A 24,119-nucleotide genomic window follows, 5' to 3' on the forward strand; every position below is an offset into this window, starting at 1 on the left:
TGCCTGCAGAACTTGAGAGCGCGATTCCTACCGGCCCCGACGGTCAGCTCACCTCACCGGAGGATGATTTTAATTGCGGAAATAACTCCTTGTCCAGCAAAAACCAGCGCGTTGTGGTCGTCGGTAATAGCAACCTCAAAATGATAAGTGAGGAGCTAGGCAAGACCATTAAAGACACCGTTGTCTTCGTCAAATATCCTTTCAATATTTTTGCGAATTCCTCGGAAATTTCGGAATTTGTTGACAATCTCAAGTTGACGAAAGCCGACGTCTTAGTACTCGGAGGTCAAGGAAATTCACTTTTGCAAGGGATGGCAACTCCCAAATTCAAGAAACATTCTCCGTCCGGGTTACCTGCAGGTTTCTCAACGTTTGGAGCTGGTAGACAGAGAGTCTTCCACGCTCACAACGTGGCTAGCTACGATCCAGAGTATTTCGACAACTTCGGGGTTTTTATTGACAAAATCATGGGTTTTGTTAACCAGACCGGCGCCAAGACAGTTTTCATACCACCCTTTCCAAGGTACCCTACAGCTTGCTGTACACAGTCAGGCCATTTTTGCGCGGGGTATGACGGGAACCTCTTTAACGCGGAGGTAGTAAGACTTGGGACTTTCATCTCACGAATGTACTCCCTCAAGGATGCATTTGTACTTACCCCCGAGGATTTTTGTCATCGCGATGACTGGGTCTCGAGAGGGAAGATGCTGAAGGATGACCGTGTACACCTGTCTGACAAGGGAGTCCAAGTGGTCCGCAGTTTAATCCAGAGATGTTATCATTTCTGGACGGTAATGGACAGACCTAAACCAACCCTAGGCCCCTCCATCCCATGCGGCACCAGGTTCTCCCAGTGGGTCGAGGCGCATAGAGAGGTCTGTGGGTTTGAGGATTTGAAGCCCTCAGGTGCCGCGAAGCGCTCGCAGCCGCCCATGTCATATCAGAGGCAATCAAAGCGATAAAGTCTTTTCTCTGAATGTCCACAGCATAAGATCGAAACCATGCACAGTCCCCCCCCCCTCATATGGGTACCCCCTCCTTTTCAGCTGAACCATGGTTGTCTCTCAGGTTTCGTCTTTTCCTACACACCTCATCCACCTTCCACCTCCCTTTCCTATTTCCCATAACTCATCCTGTTCCTATCCCAGATTCCAACTTTAATCCTACTCCCATCACATACATTTAAACTTTTAATCCTTAAAATAAAAAACTCCTTTTTAATCCTATAAAATATTTCCTATTTTTGCTGACTTACGGTACTTCATGTCAGTTTTGCTCAATTCTTTAACTCCTAGTCAGTATTTATATAAATGTATTTAAAAAATACACTTAAACTGTTAATCCTTAAAATAAAAAACTCCTTTTTAATCCTATAAAATATTTCCTATTTTTGCTGACTTATGGTACTTCATGTCAGTTTTGCTTAATTCTTTAACTCCTAGTCAGTATTTATATATTTAAACTCTTAATCCTTAAAATAACAACACCTTTTTAATCCTTTATTTCCTATTTTTGCTGACTTATTTACTATCTGTCAGTTTTTGCTTATCTCTTTAACTCCTAAACAGTATTTATACAACTGAACTTTTAAGCCTTAAAATAACAACACCTTTTTAATCCTATATTTCCTGTTTTTGCTGACTTATTCACTATCTGTCAGTTTTTATGAACCGCTCTTTCACCACCGGAAACAATTCTACAATTTCCATCCTTTAGATTTCTTTTTTTAAAACCTATACAGGTATTTTTAAAAACCGCAATTTTTTGTAATATAGTTAGACGAGAAGCCATCAGGTCCTGAACGCTGGAGACAAAAGGTTCTGCATCACTGCGGATCTCAGATCTGCAAGTTACTACACAGATAGTCACGGTAAAAAAAGATTAAGCGGACGTTTATAGTTTTTACGAAGGAAGAAACAATTCTTTAATGTTAACTGTAAAAATTTAATTATGAGAATATAAAATTGATCTCGATATCCAATGTGGGCACAATTTATTTATGAGAATAAATGATTGATCTTGATATCTAATGTGGGTACAGTTTAAATATGATAATATATGATTGATATCGATATCCAATGTGGGTACAGTTTAAATACGAGAATATACGATTGATTTCGATATCTAATGCGGGTACAGTTTAAATATGAGAATATATGATTGATCTCGACATCTAATGTGGGTACAGGTTAATTCTGAGAATTTTGATGCCTCTATTCATTCAGTTGTAAATTACTCCTGACAGTATAATCCGGCGGGTATAGTTTTTACGAAGGAAGAAATAATTTTTTAATGTAAACTGTACAAAAGAACCGTTCTTTCACCATTGAAAATAATTCTACAATTTCAGCCTTAAGATTTCTTTTGTATTTTTCTTTTAAACCTATACAGGTATAATTTAAATTTGTAATATAGTTAGACGAGAAACCTCCAGTACCTGAACGCCAGAGGATCTGGGAGACCCCAGAGGATCTGGGAGACCTCACAGCTGTAATCCTCGGTGAAGAATAACGGTAAAAAATTATAATTCCAAAGGTCCCTGTGAATACTGGATCCTCTACATCATTAATAAGTTCTAGACCTTTTATCATACAGAGAGCAGGGGTGTGCACACGGACCATTTTGGACTGTAAATATTGAAACTTTTGAACTGAAACTGACGTAAAAGTACTCAATAGAATTCTAAGATCTTAAATTATGTAAACTCACTCCAGGTTTAGATCTACAATGTTAATTTTTCAAAGGTTAATTTCATAACTTCAAAAAAAAATTTATTTTTTTCTAAATGGTAACTCCAGAATTAGAACTCCATCAACATGCTTAATTAAAACCCCGACAGACTCGAATTTTTTCCTTTCGTCATGGTTCTCTCTTTACCTAGTTAAACTGAAACCTGGAGGACGAATGAGCGGTGAACCTCAGAGAACCTAGTGGATCCTACAGCTTCATCTCTCAGCACATAATAACGGTAAAAATTCGTTAAATAGTTGTATTAAATATATGTGAACAATTTTGTACAATTAATATAATCTCGATACGGAGATAATAAATATCTAGATCTCAAAAAAAAAATCTTAACATATGACGATCTTCAATTCTGAACATATGACGATCATCAATTCTGAACATTTGACGATCTTCAATTCTGAACATATGAACATCTTCAATTCTGAGCATATGACGATCATCAATTCTGAGCATATGACGATCATCAATTCTGAACATATGACCATCTTCAATTCTGAACATATGACGATCATCAATTCTGAACATATGACGATCTTCAATTCTGAACATATGACGATTATCAATTCTGAACATTTGACGATCTTCAATTCTGAACATATGACGATCTTCAATTCTGAACATATTACGATCTAAAGTTCACATTAAATCTTCTGCCTTGAAGTTAGTCTTTTAATGAATTTTTAATGGTTGGGAAAACCCCCACACAGGATGAGACTTCAAAGACTAACAGAATTTTTAACTTTTTTTGGTATATCAGGTCGTCTTCACAATCTTATTCTTTGTGAGTACCCCTGCAGTAGTTTTGGAAATTTTTAAAAAGATTTAAAGCAATAGAAAAAGTTATGATCGAATAGATTGCAGATTAAATTAAATTAAATGTTAGAAAATTAGATTAGATCAGATTAGATGCGATTAAATTAGATTAGATTAGATTAGATTAGATTATATTAGATTGGATTAGATTAGATTAGATTGGATTATATTAGATGGGATTGATTAGATTAGATTAGATTTGATTATATTAGATTGGGTTAGATTAGATTAGATTGGATTATATTAGATTGGATTAGATTAGATTTGATTGGATTATATTAGATTGGATTAGATTAGATTAGATTGGATTATATTAGATGGGATTAGTTTAGATTAGATTAGATTGGATTATATTAGATTGGATTAGATTAGATTAGATTAGATTAGATTAGATTGGATTAGATTAGATTTTATATTAGATTGGAGTATATTAGATTAGATTGGAGTATATTAGATTGTATTATATTAGATTATCCGGAAAGAGAACTAGGGACAAATTCCGTAAAGGCTAACAAGAGACAAATTCTGAAAAAAAAACTCCGGGCGAATCCAGAACTGCATACAAGAAAAGAATTCCGGATAGACATACTTGAGAAGAATTCCAGAAAGGCAAATCAGAGACAAATTCCGGAAAACAACTCGTCGTGAATTCCGGAACGGCATACTAGAGAAGAATTCCGGAAAGGCAAATCAGAAACAAAATTCGGAATAAATTCCGGAAAGGCATACCAGAGAAGAATTCTGCAAATACATTCCGAAAAAAAATTTCAGAAAACAACTCGGGACAATTTCCGGAAATACAAACTAGAAACAAACGCAAATAACTCGGGACGAATTCCATAAAGGCGTACTTTTTAGGTTTTGATAGTTATGTCTTCATTTTTTTGGAAAACTTTAAATTTTTTTCACAGTGTTAAAAATATATTTGTAAAACGATTTTACAGATAAATTATTTTAAAAAAAGATATTCAGTTTGGCAAGATCTACACCCCAACTGCAATTGAGAAATTAGGTTTTGAAATAAAATCTCCCCCCCCCCATGGCTGTCACGGCTAATCAGTGTGCACAGTGTCACTTAAAGGGAGCGACCGGCCATGTATAGTAGTTGAACTGAGAATGTAGTACTGTGAGAAATGTTTTAGGAATCATTTGAGACGTTTTTACGGTGAATATTTGTTTAGTAAGAGCGCAAATTAAATCTTTAAATCCTCATAAATTGTTCATTTTTGAGGGATGATTTGAGAATCGGTTTTTTAAAAATTATTAAAAGACGACAAATGAAAAATTTAGTAACAATCGTACTGTAAGCTAATTAGTTTTGCAGGAACAGGTTGAGAAAATAATAATTAGTTATTATCATTGAAAAAAGTAATCTTTTTCAGTTATTGGTTTCTGTAATGTTTCATTGTTCACAATCATTTTCTGTAGATTTTCTGGAATTTTTATTGAAAAGACGACATTTGAAGATTCCGCAGAAATCTGCGAACAAATTCATGAAGAACAAGAAATTCAATATAAATGAATCTGCAATGCAACAATCTCAGTTCAACTACTTTATATTGCCGGTCACTCCCTTTAAGTGATTCAATTGATTCAATTACTGTGAGTAAAGAAGATATTTCTTGCTTATTGCACATGCACTTGCACATATTAAATTTACGGAACGTCATGTGTCAAAATATTTTTGATTTATCTATTTTTGATTTAAATTGGGTTGCCCTGCTAGGCCGGCCAACAAGGCCCCGACCTAATTTAGCGGAGTTAAGAGGGATTAAAAAGATAGGAAATAATGGAGAGAAAGTGAGAAAATTGAGAATTAAAAAAAATCATTTTAACAAAAATTAAAATGTTTGATAATTTCATTTTTCGTGATTTGATTGAAATTTCTGTTGTTTAAAGTCTGGTTTGATGATTGCGAATCTTTGCCTGATCTTCTTTTTTAATTCTTAACACATTTAGACAATAACTAATAGTCTTGATACAGGAAGACTTGAAGATTAACAGTGATCGCTTAGACCCTATCCTCCTGTCTGCTCAGGAATATCCTTTGTCTACAATTAAGGGAAACTTAACAGTCCCAATAAATTCTAATTTTCTCATTCTGGCAACTTTGTAACCCCTGATGTCGGTGACTCCAGATATTTCAAACTATAGGACTTTTTTTAGATAAAACACTCAAAGTTTGAAATATGACAGGTTTACACTCCAAGTTTTAAAGGGTTACACGCCTTAGGTTTCAAAGGTTTACATTCCAGGTATTAAAGGGTTACACGCCTTAGGTTTCAAAGGTTTACACTCCAGGTTTTAAAGGGTTACACTCCAGGTTTCAAAGGATTTTTCAAAGGTTTACACTCCAGGTTTCAAAGGATTACACTCCAGGTTTCAAAGGAAAAGAAATAAGAAAGTTTTTTTTGTTGATTTTAATTCGTAACTGTAGATAAAGTAAACATAAACTCTATCCTCTAATCTTATTCATTATTCAACTTTAGTGATCAGATTGATTCTACCCATGTACATATTTCACTGTCTTTCTTTTAAATACGATTGCAATACAAACAATACACAATGATTAATGTTAATGTTTTCAAGGCATTTAACTTCAGATTTGAATATAATGAAAAGTATAAAGTACGCTGGAATGATTTTAAATTTATACAAGTTGTATTCTGTTTGGTGTATCTCATAGTTCATGACTTGAAAAGAAATACAGGTGTTAAATACTGTTTAATATATGTGAACTCTACATTTATAGACAATATTCTGACTAAACACACTTTTTTATTCAATTCTCAAGGACAGTGCAGTATACTATGCAGCAGAACAGCAGTACAATAGTACGGCATTATAGAATTACAGCAGTGCAGCAGTGCAGTAGTGCAGCAGTGCAGCAGTGCAGCAGTGCAGCAGTGCAGCAGTGCAGTAATACAGCAGTGCAGCAGTTCAGTATTGCAGCAGTGCAGCAGTGCAGCAGTGCAGCAGTGCAGTAGTGCAGAAGTGCAGCAGTGCAGCAGTTCAATATTGCAGCAGTGCAGCAGTGCAGCAGTGCAGTAGTACAGCAGTGCAAGAGCAGCAGTACAGCAGTACAACACTACAGCAGTGTAGTAGTGCAGTAGTGCAGTAGTGCAGTAGTGGAGCAGTGCAGTAGTGGAGCAGTGCAGAAGTGCATCAGTGCAGCGGTGCAGAAGCGCAGTAGTGTAGTAGTGTAGTAGTGCAGTAGTGCAGCAATGCAGCGGTGCAGGAGTGCAGCAGTACAGCAGTGCAGCAGTGCAGCAGTGCAGCAGTGCAGCAGTACAGCAGTCCAGGAGTGCAGGAGTGCAGGAGTGCAGGAGTGCAGGAGTGCAGCAGTGCAGCAGTGCATCAATGCATCAGTGGAGCAGTACAGCAGTACAGCAGTGAAGCAGTGCAGCAGTGCAGTAGTGTAGCAGTGCAACAGTGCAACAGTGCAGCATTGCAGCAATTCAGCAGTACAGCAGTGCAGCAGTGCAGCAGTGCAGCAGTGCAGCAGTGCAGCAGTGCAGCAGTGCAGCCGTGATGAAGTTTTTATATGAAGTGTGTTTAAATAAGGGGCGATTTCCCAAGGGGGGGGGGTTGCTCCCTGGGCGTCTATGAATATCAAGAGGATTTCTCCGGGGAGGTCAGAGCCTAGGTTATCTTCCCGGGGCGTCTATGAGTTCACCAAAATTCGATTTCCCCACTCTCTCTACTGACGTAGTCGACAATAATCCAGTAGTGGAGCAGTGCAGTAGTGCATCAGTGCAGCGGTGCAGAAGCGCAGTAGTGTAGTAGTGTAGTAGTGCAGTAGTGCAGCAATGCAGCAGTGCAGGAGTGCAGGAGTGCAGGAGTGCAGGAGTGCAGGAGTGCAGCAGTGCAGCAGTGCAGCAGTGCAGCAGTGCAGCAGTGCAGCAGTACAGCAGTGTAGCAGTGCAGCAGTGCAGCAGTGCAGCAGTGCAGCAGTGCTGCAGTGCAGCAGTGCTGCAGTGCAGCAGTACAGCAGTACAGCAGTGAAGCAGTGCAGCAGTGCAGTAGTGTAGCAGTGCAACAGTGCAACAGTGCAGCATTGCAGCAATTCAGCAGTACAGCAGTGCAGCAGTGCAGCAGTGCAGCAGTGCAGCAGTGCTGAAGTTCTTATATGAAGTGTGTTTAAATAAGGAAAAATAATTTAATGCATTCTCAAAAGTTTTAATCAAAGGTTCAAAATTTAGAAGTATTTTTTGAAGATTGTGAAAATAAAATTTATTGAATTATTATGATATTGTTCTAAAGTGCTCTTTGATAAAAATAATTTAATCTCTACTATACATACGAACATACTGCAGTAAGGACCAAAATCTACATTTATAAACCTTGTCTTTATGTTATTTTGTATCCAAAACATTTCAAAACGGCTGAACTGATCGGGTCCAAATTTTGTGTGGCAAATCATATAACCAGGGAAGGTTTATAAGCGGTTAAAGATAAAAATGTTGGTCTTTGTTCTCTATCTTTCTTCAAATTTTGTAATTTGCAACTAGATAAACTGTAACAAATATTTATAGATTTATTTATTTATATTCATAGCTCTGCTATATTTTTCTCTAAGAACGTAAATACACTCAATTTAATTTTTTAAATCAATTAAAGAACATTCTACCAAGTTCCCCTATCAACATTTAAGGCAAATCGTTCAAGGGGTTTATGAGTTATGATCTGACGCACAAAAAGACATGAACTGTGCATTTTTGAACCGTCATTAAATAAAATGAATAGATGAATTACGTTTACTGTATTAAAATGAATAAAATGAATAAAATGAATAGATGAATTACGTTTACTGTATTAAGCTGTTTATAGCAGGGGGCGGAAACGTCATGTGTGTGCGTCTGTACCAAGAGAGTGTGTGTAAGGAATACCGAACTCGTCTGCAAAGCAGTGCAACTGGCTTTCTCATGCCAGACCAGCGTCACTTCCTTTTCCATTATTTAAATTCCCTGGTATATAGCCACTGAATGTACCAATTTTATGACGGATTTGATCTTATTGTGACGCATTTTGTGGACTTCTGCTGATAAAATGCGTAGTATTTTGGGACAGAATGAAAAGAAAATATTAAGAGGGGGGGGGATTTGGGTAAAGTCCAAAACAGCTGGTTTGACAGTTTTAATATCAACCTGATAAAATTGGCTATAATTCTTCAAGTTTTTGCATCACTTACTTTAATAGAATCTCACAAAGCTTATAAAGATAGCTATCAAAATTTGGCTTTTTGACTTTTTTTGATCAATATTTAAAAGTAATCATCAATCATTTTGGCAAGCCAATCAAAAATTTTTTTTAAAATAAAATGCCATTGACATTTATCATAGACTCTTTATTTAGTAGTGTAGCAGTGCAACAGTGCAACAGTGCAGCATTGCAGCAATTCAGCAGTACAGCAGTGCAGCAGTGCAGCAGTGCAGCAGTGCAGCAGTGCAGCAGTGCAGCAGTGCAGCCGTGATGAAGTTTTTATATGAAGTGTGTTTAAATAAGGGGCGATTTCCCAAGGGGGGGGGGTTGCTCCCTGGGCGTCTATGAATATCAAGAGGATTTCTCCGGGGAGGTCAGAGCCTAGGTTATCTTCCCGGGGCGTCTATGAGTTCACCAAAATTCGATTTCCCCACTCTCTCTACTGACGTAGTCGACAATAATCCAGTAGTGGAGCAGTGCAGTAGTGCATCAGTGCAGCGGTGCAGAAGCGCAGTAGTGTAGTAGTGTAGTAGTGCAGTAGTGCAGCAATGCAGCAGTGCAGGAGTGCAGGAGTGCAGGAGTGCAGGAGTGCAGGAGTGCAGCAGTGCAGCAGTGCAGCAGTGCAGCAGTGCAGCAGTGCAGCAGTACAGCAGTGTAGCAGTGCAGCAGTGCAGCAGTGCAGCAGTGCAGCAGTGCTGCAGTGCAGCAGTGCTGCAGTGCAGCAGTGCTGCAGTGCAGCAGTACAGCAGTACAGCAGTGAAGCAGTGCAGCAGTGCAGTAGTGTAGCAGTGCAACAGTGCATCAGTGCAGCAATACAGCAGTACAGCAGTGCAGCAGTGCAGCAGTGCAGCAGTGCAGCAGTGCTGAAGTTCTTATATGAAGTGTGTTTAAATAAGGGGCGATTTCCCAAGGGGGGGGGGGTATCCCTGGACGTCTATGAGTTCACCGAAATTTGATTTCCCCACCCTCTCTTCTGACGTAGTCGACAATAATCCAATACTGATTTATTTCAAACCTAAAAATAATTTCATTTAAAAAGTGAAATATTTTTATTAATCGTTGACATATATGGGTATAAATAACAATGGGTTTTAAAATTTCTTACAAGTGAGCGCAAGTAGATTAAATGGGGGGTTCTATTGATCAGGAATAAAACATTTAAACTTCTGAAAAATAAATGACAGTTTGGTTACAAAGATTAGTTTTTCACTGCAAATCACGAATTTTTTAAGCTTTTACTATTTTTGAAACGTGATCACTACACGAGAAGGTTGTTTACTAGGAAATGTTGGGTCTAGCTACCGGAGAAAATCTTGGTGAAAGACGACCGTACAACGAAGTAAGATATGGAGGTTAATGGTTAACATATATACTTATACAACGTTTATTCCCATTCCCGATTGAGCACAAATGCTCCATTTTCTATAAATCCTAAAACATGTGAATTGATAAAACTGTTCAGGAATATAAGTTAAATATTGGTTTTGATGCTGATTCAGGTCAAAGGGGAGTGTAGTCGTAGTTTCAGGTTAAAGGGGAGTGTAGTCCTAGTTTCAGGTTAAAGGGGAGTGTAGTCGTAGTTTCAGGTTAAAGGGAGGGTAGTCGTAGTTTCAAGGAACCTGTTTATATAGGGTATCATGTTCTATTCACAATAGTACCCTTAAAAGCTTTGTCTGAACAGGATTGAATAAGATATCAATCTTTTTCTCCTTAAAATTTCATTACTTTCGATTGTGATGTTCAAGCTAGAAAAATGAAGATATCTCCCACATTATTGATCAGATAAAGTTTGTGAAGTACAGTTGTGAATCATGAATGCCCATCTTGAGGGTCACTTGAAATATTTTCACAGTCTCTTAAAACGGGCAAATGAATAAGATTTCAGTTTCTGATCAATAAAATATACGATACAGGGGATACAATAGCATATAGAATACAGGAGACACAGCAACATATAGGGTACAGGGAATACAATAGCATATAGAATACAGGAGATACAGCAACATATAGGGTACAGGAGATACAATAGCATATAAAATACAGGAGATACAGCTACATATAGGATACAGGAGATACAATAGCATATAGAATACAGGAGATACAGCAAAAAATAGAATACAGGAGATACAGCAACATACAGGATACAGGATATACCTCAACAAATAAGATACAACATATGCAGCAACATATAGAATACATACACAATATACAACAACATATACAGAAAACAGGAGATACTTCAACATATAGAATACATGAGAAACAGCAGCATATAGAATACAGGAGATACATCAGCATAAAGAATACATGAGATACAGTTGCATATAGAATACAGGAGATACAGTTTCATATAGAATACAGGAGATACCTTAGCATATAGGATACAAGAGATAACTCAATATAGTATATAGGAGATACCTCAACATATAGGATACAGGAGATACAGCAGCATATAGTATACAGGAGAAACAGCAGCGTATGGAATTTAGGAAATACAACATATAGAATACCGGAGATACAGCAGCATATAGGATAAAGGAGATTCCTCAACATATAGGATACAGGAAATCCAACAAATATAGAATACAGGAGATACATTAAATATAGAATACAGGAGATAAAACAGCATATAGAATACCGGAGAATAAACAGCATATGGAATACCGGAGATACAGCAGCATATAGGATAGAGGAGATAAAGCAGCATATAGAATACAGGATATACAGCAAAAAAAGAATACAGGAGATACAGCAGCACATTGGATACATGGAGATACAGCAAAATAAAGGATACAGGAAATACAACAAATATTGAATACAGGAGATACATCAAATATAGAATTACATCAAATATAGAATACAGGAGATAAAACAGCATATAGAATACTTGAGATACATCAAATATAGAATACAGGAGATAAAACAGCATATAGAATACTGGAGATACTGCAGCATATAGGATACAGGAGATAAAGCAGCATATAGAATACAGAGGATACCTCTAAATATAAGATACAGGAGATACAGCCAAAAATAGAATACATTAGATACAGCAGCACATTGGATTCATGGAAATGTAGCGAAATATAGGATACAGAAGATACAGCTGCATATGGGATACAGGAGATAAAGCACCATATAGGATACAAGGAGATACATCAAAATAGATAAAAAAGATTCCTCAACATATAGAATACAGGAAACACAACAACATATAGAATGCAGGAGATACAGCTACACATAGAATACAAAAGATACAGCAGCATGTAGAATACGGGATATACAACAAAATATAGAATACAGCAGATACAACAACATATAGAATACAGGGGACACAACAAAATATAGAATACAGGAAATACATCCAATATAAAATACAGGACATACAGCAGCATGTAGAATACGGGAGATACAACAAAATATAGAATACAGGAGATAAACAAAATATAGAATACAGGATATCAGCAGCATATAAAATACAGAGGATACCTCTAAATATAAGATACAGGAGATAAAGCCAAAAATAGAATACATGAGATACAGCAGCACATTGGATACATGGAAATATAGCGAAATATAGGATACAGAAGATACAGCTGCATATGGGATACAGGAGATAAAGCAGCATATAGGATACAAGGAGATACAGCAAAATATAAAATAAAGGATACAGCTGCATATAGGGTACAGGAGATACAGCAGCATATAGGATAAAAATATAAAATACAGGAGATAAAGCAAATATTGTATACAGAAAGTACAGCTACATATAGGTTACAAGAGATACAGTTGCATATAGAATACATGAGATACAGTTGCATATAAAATGCAGGAGATACAGTTGCATTTAGAATACAGGAGATACAGTTGCATAAAGAATGCAGGAGATAGAGCAATATATATAATAAAGGAGATGCAGTTGCACATAGAATACAGGAGATACCTCAACATATAGAATACAGGATATAACTCAATATAGGATATAGGAGATACCTCAACATATAGAATACAGGATATAACTCAATATGGGATATAGGAGATACCTCAACATATAGAATACAGGATATAACTCAAAATGGGATATAGGAGATACCTCAACAAATAGAATACAGGAGAAACAGCAGCATATGGAAAACAGGAGATCAGGCCAAAAAGAGGGAGGGTCGTGCGTATCCCTAATCTGTGCAGTGTATAGTGTACAGTGTACAGTGTACAGTGTAAAGTGTACAGTTTACAGTGTACAGTGTACAGTGTACAGTGTACAGTGTACAGTTTACAGTGTACAGTGTACAGTGTACAGTGTACAGTTTACAGTGTACATGTTTTGAGTATCAATTAACTTAATGTAGGATCTTCAGTTAATGTATACTTGAGATATTGAGGAACTATCGTAGATCCGCCAATTATATTCTTCTTATTTTCTTGCAGGTTCAGAAGCTCATAAAGCTTTAAAAAGAAATATTATATCATATATTCACCATTACAAGGTAACATGACTGTTGAAGTTTTATATCTTGTAATTTACTAGCTTTGGTCCATCAAAATATTTCTATAACTTTACGTACTTACAAAGAAAACGGAAAAACATAATGTTTTCTCCGCTTAACAATGTCAATGTAACCATGTAAGCCAACAGATATTTGAACTGTGAACCATCCCTTAAAAGACGAGGAAAAATTGTCAGCTCGCCAGAAAAGGGTCCAATTTAATCATAATAACCAGAACCATGTCGGAGAGATTAATCGACCAAACAGATTAGCTTTATCTCTATTAAAGGAGAAAATGAATTTAACACATTCCGTGTTTAAAAAAATTCCAGATTCTTTTATAAGTGAACGACTCTAAGCCCGCGATTTAAAAGTTTTGAAATGAGCCTTTAGTTCCTTCAAGGAAGACCCTGAAACAATACCTAACTTATGAATTAGCTTGTGTGACGTGATCGACAGCTGTCAGCTCTTAGGCTCGACTTCAGGAGTTAGGCCTAATGAAAATAAAACCGACCTTGGTTGGTTTTGGTGAAGAATTAGTCTCAATGTTGAGAATTATTCTAATCAGATCCCTCGAATCCACCAATTTCAGCCATGAAAATCTACCAAACACGATATTACACCAGTTTAATAAACCAAACCCTGTGAAAAACTATAGTTGCAATTTAAATCCGAAAGCGCGAGTTTTAAATTAGTCTCAATGACAGATTATACCTGAGTCTTATTTAGTTGTTGTATCTCCTCTGGCCGGTGTTTGCGATGACGTCATCAACACCTTTAATTACTATTCTACCGGGGGGCTGAAAACAGTGATGAGCTGACTTTGCATACAGGCAGTCATACATAGGCAATATTCAGGCAGTCATACATAGGAGATATTCAGGCAGGATCATACATAGGAGATATTCAGGAAGTCATACATAGGAGATATTCAGGAAGTCATACATAGGAGATATTCAGGAAGTCATACATAGGAGATATTCAGGCGATCATACATAGGAGATATTCAGGCAATCATATAGAGGAGATATTCAGGCAGTCATACATAGGAGATACTCAGGCTGGATCATACATAGGAGATATTCAGGAAGTCATACATAGGAGATATTCAGAAAGTCATAGATAGGAGAAATTCAGGAAGTCATACATAGGAGATATTCAGTAGTCATACATTGGAGATATTCAGGCGGTCATACATAGGAGATATTCAGGCGATCATACATCGGAGATATTCAGGCAGTTATTCATAGGAGATATTCAGTAGTCATACATAGAAGATATTCAGGCGGTCATACATAGGAGATATTCAGGCGGTCATACATAGGAGATATTCAGGCAGGATTATACATAGGAGATATTTAGGAGTCATACTCATACATAGAAAATATTCAGGTAGTCATACATAGGAGATATTCAGGCAGTCAAACATAGGAGATATTCAGGCGTTATACTCATACATATAAGATGTTCTGGCATTAAACTTATACATATGAGATATTCTGGCGTTATACTCATACATAGGAGATATTCAGACATGATCATACATAGGAGATATTTAGGAGTCTTACTCATACATAGGAGATATTCAGGCGTTATACTAATACATAGGAGATATTCAGACAGGATCATACATAGGAAATATTCAGGCGTCATACTCATACATAGAAAATATTCAGGCGTTATACTCATACATAGGAGATATTCAGGCGTCATACTCATACATAGAAAATATTCAGGCGTTATACTTATACATAGGAGATATTCAGGCGTCATACTCATACATAGAAAATATTCAGGCGTTATACTCATACATAGGAGATATTCGGGCGTCATACTCATACATAGAAAATGTTCAGGCGTCATACTCATACATAGGAGATATTCAGGCAGTTCGTCATGAATTGGGTCCGACCTATCGTCTTGACGAGGACACTAGGATTTGGTATTTTACGGAGGGTGTGGGGGGTCTGCAGAGGACAATAACAGCCTCAGTTACAGAAGTACCGTGAGACGGATCGGAGAAATGTCCTCGTTGGATCCCGGTAGTTTTAGAATCTAGACTCCTAGTATATACAGTTTTGCATAGATATAAAACTAAGAGAACCCTGAACTATCATGTCAGATATGAGTTTTTCTAGAGTTATAAACAGTTTCCAGTGATTGGATTGCTTGACGTTACAGTAAAAATAAGACGGTGAAATATGTTTGGTTCTTTAACCAAGATTTTGCTGCTTTCATGAGTTTGAGATAAATGAACTTTCAGATGGAAATTATTCTTGATATCTGATCGATTCAAGATTAAGCCTTCACACCGAGGAGAGAGCAAGATGATACCTTGAAACTAAAAAGTGAAATATTTTTATATTATTTTGTTTGGATTTTATTGGATATCAAACTAAATCAGAAGTTTACCTTTATATCTATAGTACTATAGTGCTCGCCTTCTTATCCATTATTCAATTGAATATTAATTTTGAATATCCGGTCCTTCACCAGCTTCCAGAACTTCTTTGAGTTTCCAGAACTTCTTTGTGTGTATCCAGTACTCCCCTTAGTGACAGTGAAAAAGGATACCCCTGTACATAGAGTTAAACCTGGAGCAAGTTATAGTTTTGTAGTTCATTCCTAACCTAGAGTAAATTCTGAGGTAAGTTTTGTAGTTTTATCATACACCTTGATAAAGAATGTCTGTAAGATACTCAAGGGAAGAGAAACTAGAGAGGGATAAATTACCCAATTCTACACAATTCATTGCTCATTCATCATCAGTATTTGAAAATAGTAAATTTGTATCCATTCATCAGTTCAGAACAAAACACTGATTCTTTCAAATGATTTTTTTTCTCGCCATCTTCGACATCTTTTGAAACCTCATTTGTTTGTAGTTGTGTGTCATATATTTCTTAAATATTTACTTTTACAAGTTCATGGAAAATACAGTCCAAGGAACTACGTAATATATACTTAACTGTCCAAGGAACTACTGAATATATAACTATATACTGTCCAAGGGGACTACTGAATATAGAACTATATACTGTCAAGGAACTACTGAATGCAGAACTAAACTTTACAAGGTACTACTGAATATAGAACTATATTCTGTCCAAGATACTACTGAATATAGAACTAAACTGTCCAAGGAACTACTGAATATATACGTCCAAGGAACTACTAAATGTAGAACTAAACTGTCCAAGGTACTACTGAATATAGAACTAAACTGTCCAAGATACTAATGAATATAGAACTAAACTGTCCAAGAAACTACTGAATATAGAACTAAACTGTCCAAGGAACTACTTAATATATATACTAAACTGTTAGAGGGGACTACTGAATATAGAACTAAACTGTCCAAGGAATTACTTAATATATATACTAAACTGCCCAAGGAACTACTTAATATATATACTAAACTGTCCATGAAACTACTGAATATAGAACTAAACTGTTCAACAAACTACTGAATATAGAACTAAACTGTTAGAGGGGACTACTGAATATAGAACTAAACTGTCCAAGGGGACTACTGAATATAGAACTAAACTGTCCAAGGAACTACTGAACATAGAACTAAACTGTCCAAGGAACTACTGAATATATACTAAAATGTACAAGGAACTACTGAATATAGAACTAAACTGTTAGAGGGAACTACTGAATATAGAACTAAACTGTACAAGGAACTACTGAATATAGAACTAAACTGTACAAGGAACTACTGAATATAGAACTAAACTGTACAAGGAACTACTGAATATAGAACTAAACTGTTAGAGGGAACTACTGAATATAGAACTAAGCTGTACAAGGAACTACTGAATATAGAACTAAACTGTCCAAGGAACTACTGAATATAGAACTAAACTGTCCAAGGGGACTACTGAATATAAACTAAACTGTCCAAGGAACTACTGAATATAGAACTAAACTGTCCAAGGGGACTACTGAATATAGGAATCATAACATGTACATTTTGGCATCATTTTGGTATGTGGCTTTTAGATTTAAGGATAAAAATTATAGAAAATCTTAGTAAAGCAAAAAATATATTAAAGTGTCTATATGTTTTCCAACCCCACTTCCCTCTTCTCCTCTTTTTCCCACTAAGTGCATGTACATGCATATATCAATAAATTATACATAAATGTATCTATTTATGTATATTTATATATGTATCTATATATGTATCTATATATGTATATTCATACATATTTTTATTCATGGTCTCCGATAAACTTACTGCACCAACATTACGAATGAGAGCAATTTAAAAATTTCCATAGAAATTGTCGAAACAATCAGATAAATGATCTGTTCCAATGGGTTCTTATAAAGCTTCATATTTTTGTTTGAATATATCCGGGAATATTATTAAACTGTTAAAGTGTTCCTTATGAAAAAATTAAGCTAGCTAATGACTTATGATAATAAACTTATAACAGTTTACTATGAAAGCAATAGATAACATCAAATTCAAGCTAAAATGACTATTTTTAAGAAAAAATTAAAAGGCGAGTTATCATTAAATTTTAGCTATATTTGGCAGCTTCAAAAACATGAAAATCTTCTTTTCCTAGAAAATACAGAATTCTGATAAAATGAATATTTAAATATTTTATAATACCTATCTTTGCAACCTTATTGTTGTAGACCTAATATATTTCAAACTACGAATCCTGTTTCATCAAATTATTTAAGCTTGAAATATCAATGTTTTACACCATCATAATACAAAGATATAGCGATTAGAAAATTTTAGAATTCAGTTTCTTTTCACATTTTAAAAAAGCTCCATTTTATGGCATTTTTTTATGTTGACCGTCCATTTTAACCATGTCGGGGGTTCCATGAAATAATTTGGGCAGTTTTTACGTTTATTGCATACACTCAAACCATCATTAAAGCGAAATACAGGCTTATCTACAAAATATGCGACTTCAGAGACGACTGCATGGAATTAATCGAGTTCTTTCTTTTACATCGTTGAAATTTGACCGAATTGAAAACAAGCTTTTTTCATCGCACCATTGAAATAATATATGTTGAAGGCACAAGACCAAGTCGTAGATTCAGATCTTCATATTTAAAGAGTTTATTGTCGTCTTTTCGTCTCATCCTTCCTGGGTAACCCTGTAGCAGCACACACACATTTTTTCTCTTTTAATATTTATAAATGTTAAAATTCATTTTGTTTCTACTCAACTGTTTGAAGGTTAATAACGCGTGTCATTAAACAGAAATCCCTTTCTCCTCTATACTTCTATTCTTTATATCCCTGGACCAGTTCCTCTCTATATTCTTTATGTCCCTGGACCAGTTCCTCTCAATATTCTTTATATCCCTGGACCAGTTCCTCTAAATATTCTTTATATCCCTGGACCAATTCCACTCAATATTCTTTATATCCCTGGACCAGTTCCTCTCAATATTCTTTATATCCCTGGACCAGTTCCACTCAATATTCTTTATATCCCTGGACCAGTTCCTCTCAATATTCTTTATATCCNGGGTTAAAAAAAAGCTCATAAAAAGGTAACAACAGATCTTGAAAGGTAAAGTTATTGAGCTTTCAAAATATCGAGCTCAACACCGTATCTGTTCCTTACTATACTAACAAGTTTTCATATTACTTTTTATTAATATTTTGGTACAATTTTACTCTTGTTTTGTTTAGAGCAGAATTAGATTGGGTTTTTCAATCCTTCGCCATATTAGTTGTACTGCCCCTTCACATCACTCCCCCTCCTCCTCACCCTCCCCCATCTGTTCAGTTCTGTTCAGAACAGAAATAAAGTGGACTACAAAATTGTATATATGACGATATTGAATAAATACCCGGCCAAAATCTTAAATACTGCGATCAAAGTATGATTCAATGTTAGGTTTCAGAGAAAATAAAAAGCTGAACCCTCATCCTAGTTTTATTGACTTGTTAACCTCAGTTCTCGCTCCAGCGACTAAAGCATAAAAATATTTCACGATGCTTCGATTGTTTATGTATTCGGTTACTTGTGAGAAATTAAAATCATTTTTAATAAAATGAGTTATGATCAAAAACATATAAAATTTCAATCTTTATCCTAACAAAAAGTTTGAATTAGACTCATGATAGTTACTGTCTTGCATTGTGTAAAAGTGAAAAGTTAAACTTTTTAAAGAAATAAAATAAGTTTAATTATGTAGAAGGAACATGCAAGAAGTCCGTTAAAACTTATTAGAAAAGGCTACTCCTACTCCTACTCCTACTCCTACTCCTACTCCTACTCCTACTCCTACTCCTACTCCTACTCCTACTCCTACTCCTACTCCTACTCCTACTAGGACTAGGACAGGACTAGGACAGGACTAGGACAGGACTGGACTATGAAAGGACTGGGACAGGACTAGGACAGGACTAGGATAGGACTAGGATAGGACTAGGATAGGACTAGGATAGGACTAAGACAGGAAATTTGATGAAACTCATTTAATAAGACCGGCCTGGGTTTTCACAAAATTGCAGAAAAAAATTTGAATAAAGCACCTTGTAAACATGCAAACAATGACATTGCGAAAATTATTTAATAAAACGTATAAATTTTGCAAATCTTTTAAAAACAAAAAGCCAACTCATACAAATAAAGATATTTAAGATAAGGTTTACAGAAATATTTTAAAGACGGATATTATGTAATTTTAGACTGCAAATCAAATTCTTATTTTTTTACTTTTCCCATCCGTCCTTGTAGCTATAGCTAAAATCTGTTAGATAATATAAAGGGTGCTCGAACGAAGTATAATATTTTAAGGGACTTTGAACGTAATTCAAATTACTTGCAATTTTAATGAAAAGGGGCATGTCCGATTCCCAACAGTGATGGTACCCTAAAAAGCTTTATCTTTATCTCACAATTTCTCTATTGTTTCTTTAGAAAGAAATCCTTTTAAGTACTTTTATATAGAAACCAAAATAGAAATTAACCATTTCTCTAAAGAGAAGTTCTAAGACAAAGTTTTTAAGGGTGCCGTTGTGCATCGACGATGACATGCCACTCTAAAAAAGATGAGTTACTTGAAATTATTGGAAAAATATTGAAAGAAAAAGGAATTGAGTATTTGTCACAAACTCTGAAATTTTAATCTTTGGAACCCAATGTCGTAAATCTTTGATATTTCAAACTTATATTATTTGATCTAACAGAATTCATAGTTTGAAATATCTAATGTCTACGACATTGGAATCCAAAGATATAGGGTTTAGAAAAGCAGAGTTTGTGGCGAAGACTCAATTCCTTTCCGCTGCTATATTCTAAACTAATTTTTAAGCTTAACCGTACTCCGGCAACTTTCCGCCAACCTATTTGCTATTTGTAAACTAATAGTCAGCCAATACAGCTCAAATATAAATACGATCAAACTAATCAATTAAATTGTTTTAATAATGACGTCACTAATTGAAAACAGTTATATTTTGAAACGCGGAAAATGTAATCTTAACTTTCCAAGTCTTTAATTCCCATATACCAATTTCCAATTGTCGAATTTTAGCTATTTGAGATCTTATTCTAACGGCTATGTAAGATATGCTCAAATATAAAAGGTAAAAAATGTTCGTACATAAAAAATTGTGATAATTTACATATAATATTATTATTAGAATGAATAACTTAACGAAAATAAAAAATATTTAGTTTTATATAAAAGAAATTACGTGTACAGTTCCTTTACTATAACGTGAAGAATTAGAATAGTTTGTGTGTATACCATCATCAATTAGAATATTTTGTGTGTATACCATCATCAATTAGAATAGTTTGTGTGTATACCATCATCAATTAGAATAGTTTGTGTGTATACCATCATCAATTAGAATAGTTTGTGTGTATACCATCATCAATTCCTTCATCATTTAATATATTTTCTTAACGTATCAACTCCTTCGACATAAAGGTTTTTTTTAAGGCGGTAAACAACCATTATACAATGGTAGGCGTTTATTTCAATACAATGAAGACTAGTCTTTTATTTAAGTGATGATTTCGAAAAAGTTTTTTTCAAATTACAACTTTACATGTAAACATTCCAAGAATCTGTTAACTGACAGCTTCTCTATGTTTCAATTTTTTATGTGTTTGAAAACTTGGTAGCTAGGAGCTACTCCTCTTCTGGACCAGAGATGGGTTAAAAAAAATTAAAGATATAGCGTCACAGTATGTCACAAATACATTTTGTTTTCAGGCAATTTCAGACAAAAAGAACTTTTAAATTTGTAATTATGATCAGTATCAAACTGCAAGAATTCATTCTATAGTTTCTAAAACATATTACACCTTCTAATTGTATGGGCAGTACAACTAATATGGTGAAGGATTGAAGAACCCAATCTAATTCTGTTCAAACAAAAAAATGAGTAAAATTGTACCAAAATATCAGTAAAAGTAATCTGAAAATTTGTTAGTATATATAGTATAGGAACAGATACCATTTTGAACTCAATGGTTTTGAAAGCTCAATAAATTCACTTTTCACCTTTTTTATGAGCCTTTTTTAACCCATCTATGGTCAGGAGAGGAGTAGAGATAAAAATAGAAATAGAAAGTCGTCTTCATTGTATTGATATATACGACGACGACCGAACAACTAAAGAGGAAGGCAGGGTTTGTGCACACATTTTAACCTGACAAGAACTAGTTTTCCTGAAACAATAACAATTAAAGTAGCAGTAAGCAAGAAAGGAGTTCTCCTGTAACGAGGTAGGAATGCTTAGCTAGTGAAATCGCTGTTCTTTTTCTTTTAGCATAAAAATTTGTTTGTTACACTCTTACGTCACTGATTTTTAGACATTTCAAAATATCACTTGGACTACATAGGGCCTAGATATTTTATAAGTCCTCTTTATTCTCTTTGCTATCTTTAAATATAGGATGATATCTTAAATTAATCGCAAATCATCATAATTGTTAAAAAAAACACTGCATTAAAACAGTTGAGTTTAGAATTCCGAATTTGAAAATTTTTTTTTAAGTTGTGATGTTTAAGCATATTTTTTCTGAGCTTTTGCTCTAATTGTGTTTCATTCTCTTGTTCGCAATCTATTTTGTTGAAATTGGAAATTTGGGTTCAAATTCTCATTCTATTGAATTGGAAGATATCTGTTAGATATATTTAAATATAGAATTCTGTTCATAAGAGATACGTTGCCCGGTAGCTTTGTGTATACTGTACATAGTGGTGTACATAGTGGTGTACATAGTGGTGTACATAATTAACAAGAAACAAACTAAATAAAAGTATGTCCTGGCTTTAATAGGAATTAACTCAGTCTATCAAAAATCATTAAAGAAAGCTTAAAGGTTCTTATAAACCCTAATATTCAAAATTTCCATAGGTTAAACAAAATTAAGTTATGATTAAGGGCGCCGTTTAAATAAGCGCTTATTTTATTTTTGTACAAGTGGCCTTGTTTTTATTTAATATTTTAATTTTTTCTATTCTGAATACTATTCAGCTTACAAAGTCTATACAGAGAGTGTTTGTTTTGTAGAAACAAAATAAAATCAAAATGATAAATATGCTTCTGCATTTTCCCGATAATATATATTTATATATATATATAGTCTGTATCAGCATTTCTACCTCAAACGGCTGAACCGAATAAGATCAGAGTTAGAGGGAATTTAGACTTTGTCACAAACTCAAATTTGCGAATCCCTATATCTTTGCAACCTGATTATGTAATATTTTGACATTTTAAACTAGATTATTTGATCTGAAAGAATTCATTGTTTGAAATATCTAAGGTTATGCAACATTTGGCTGCATAGGGATTAGAAAAAATAAGAAAACTAGTGAGAAGTACTTAAAATAGATAGGTAAGGTTGAACTACTTGTTCTCCTGTACACTTCCAGTTCAACTAGATAGGTATGGTTGAACTACTTGTTCTCCTGTATACTTCAAGTTCAAATAGATAGGTATGGTTGAACTACGTGTTCTCCTGTACACTTCCAGTTCAAATAGATAGGTATGGTTGAACTACATGTTCTCCTGTACACTTCCAGTTCAAATAGATAGGTATGGTTGAACTACTTGTTCTCCTATACACTTCCAGTTCAACTAGATAGGTATGGTTGAACTACTTGTTCTCCCATTCACTTCCAGTAAAGCATTCCGTTGAAAAAATAAAGGTTGTCAGATTTTCTATACAGTATTTTGCCAATTACTCCTTTTTCATTTGTCAATTGGTGAGGTAAAAGAAATGGTAGGCCGTGGTGATGATTAACTTTCGGAGTTGTCCAATGTCAATATATCAGTGTACCAGAGTACTAGTACAGTCTAACTAACCATATTTACCAGAGTACTAGTACAGTCTCACTAACCATATTTACCAGAGTACTAGTACAGTCTCACTAACCATATTTACTAGAATTCATAAACTCCACAGTTTATTAATTTCCATTCATAAAAATAAAGTTTTTGAAAATCAACAACTTAAAACGGTAAAATATACATAAAAATAATCGGGGTTTTATTACGAAGATGTAAAAAATAATAGACATTCAGTTGAAAACATGTTAAAAACAAAAACGGATATTTATAATTGCATGGGATTGCTCTAAAGCTTCAGCGACTGAATTCTATATCCTCTAAAGAAACTTATGATAGCTGACTAATGTCGGCTAAAATCAAAGATTTAGGATAAAACACTATCGGCCTTGTTAAAGAAAAAAAATGTTATGAACTCAGAGTAAAATCTGATTCATTTCAAGCACCGTACCAATTACACACAATGCAAACCTGGACAGTACTTTAATACATACAATGTAAGGCAAACCTGGACAGTACTTTAATACATACAATGTAAGGCAAACCTGGACAGTACTTTA

General features: G+C 34.9%; 1 protein-coding gene and 1 long non-coding RNA gene across 2 annotated transcripts in view; both read left to right on the plus strand.

The window, feature by feature from the left end:
- The first annotated feature begins 1,670 nt into the window (after positions 1-1,670).
- LOC111696772 (uncharacterized) lies at positions 1,671-2,975 on the plus strand. Its single transcript, XR_002764151.1, has 3 exons — positions 1,671-1,870; positions 2,416-2,513; positions 2,882-2,975. It is a non-coding gene; the product is annotated as an uncharacterized LOC111696772 (long non-coding RNA).
- A 12,076-nt stretch (positions 2,976-15,051) lies between these two features.
- LOC111696747 (diuretic hormone receptor) overlaps positions 15,052-24,119 on the plus strand; it is a 68,951-nt gene continuing 59,883 nt past the window's right edge. The window contains exon 1 of the mRNA XM_023466469.1: positions 15,052-15,897. The gene's annotated coding sequence lies outside the window, so the exon portion shown is untranslated. The remainder of the gene's footprint in view (positions 15,898-24,119) is intronic.

The sequence above is a fragment of the Eurytemora carolleeae genome, unplaced genomic scaffold, assembly GCF_000591075.1.
Source record: "Eurytemora carolleeae unplaced genomic scaffold, Eaff_2.0 scaffold126, whole genome shotgun sequence".
In the NCBI taxonomy this organism is placed as follows: Eukaryota; Metazoa; Arthropoda; class Copepoda; order Calanoida; family Temoridae; genus Eurytemora; species Eurytemora carolleeae.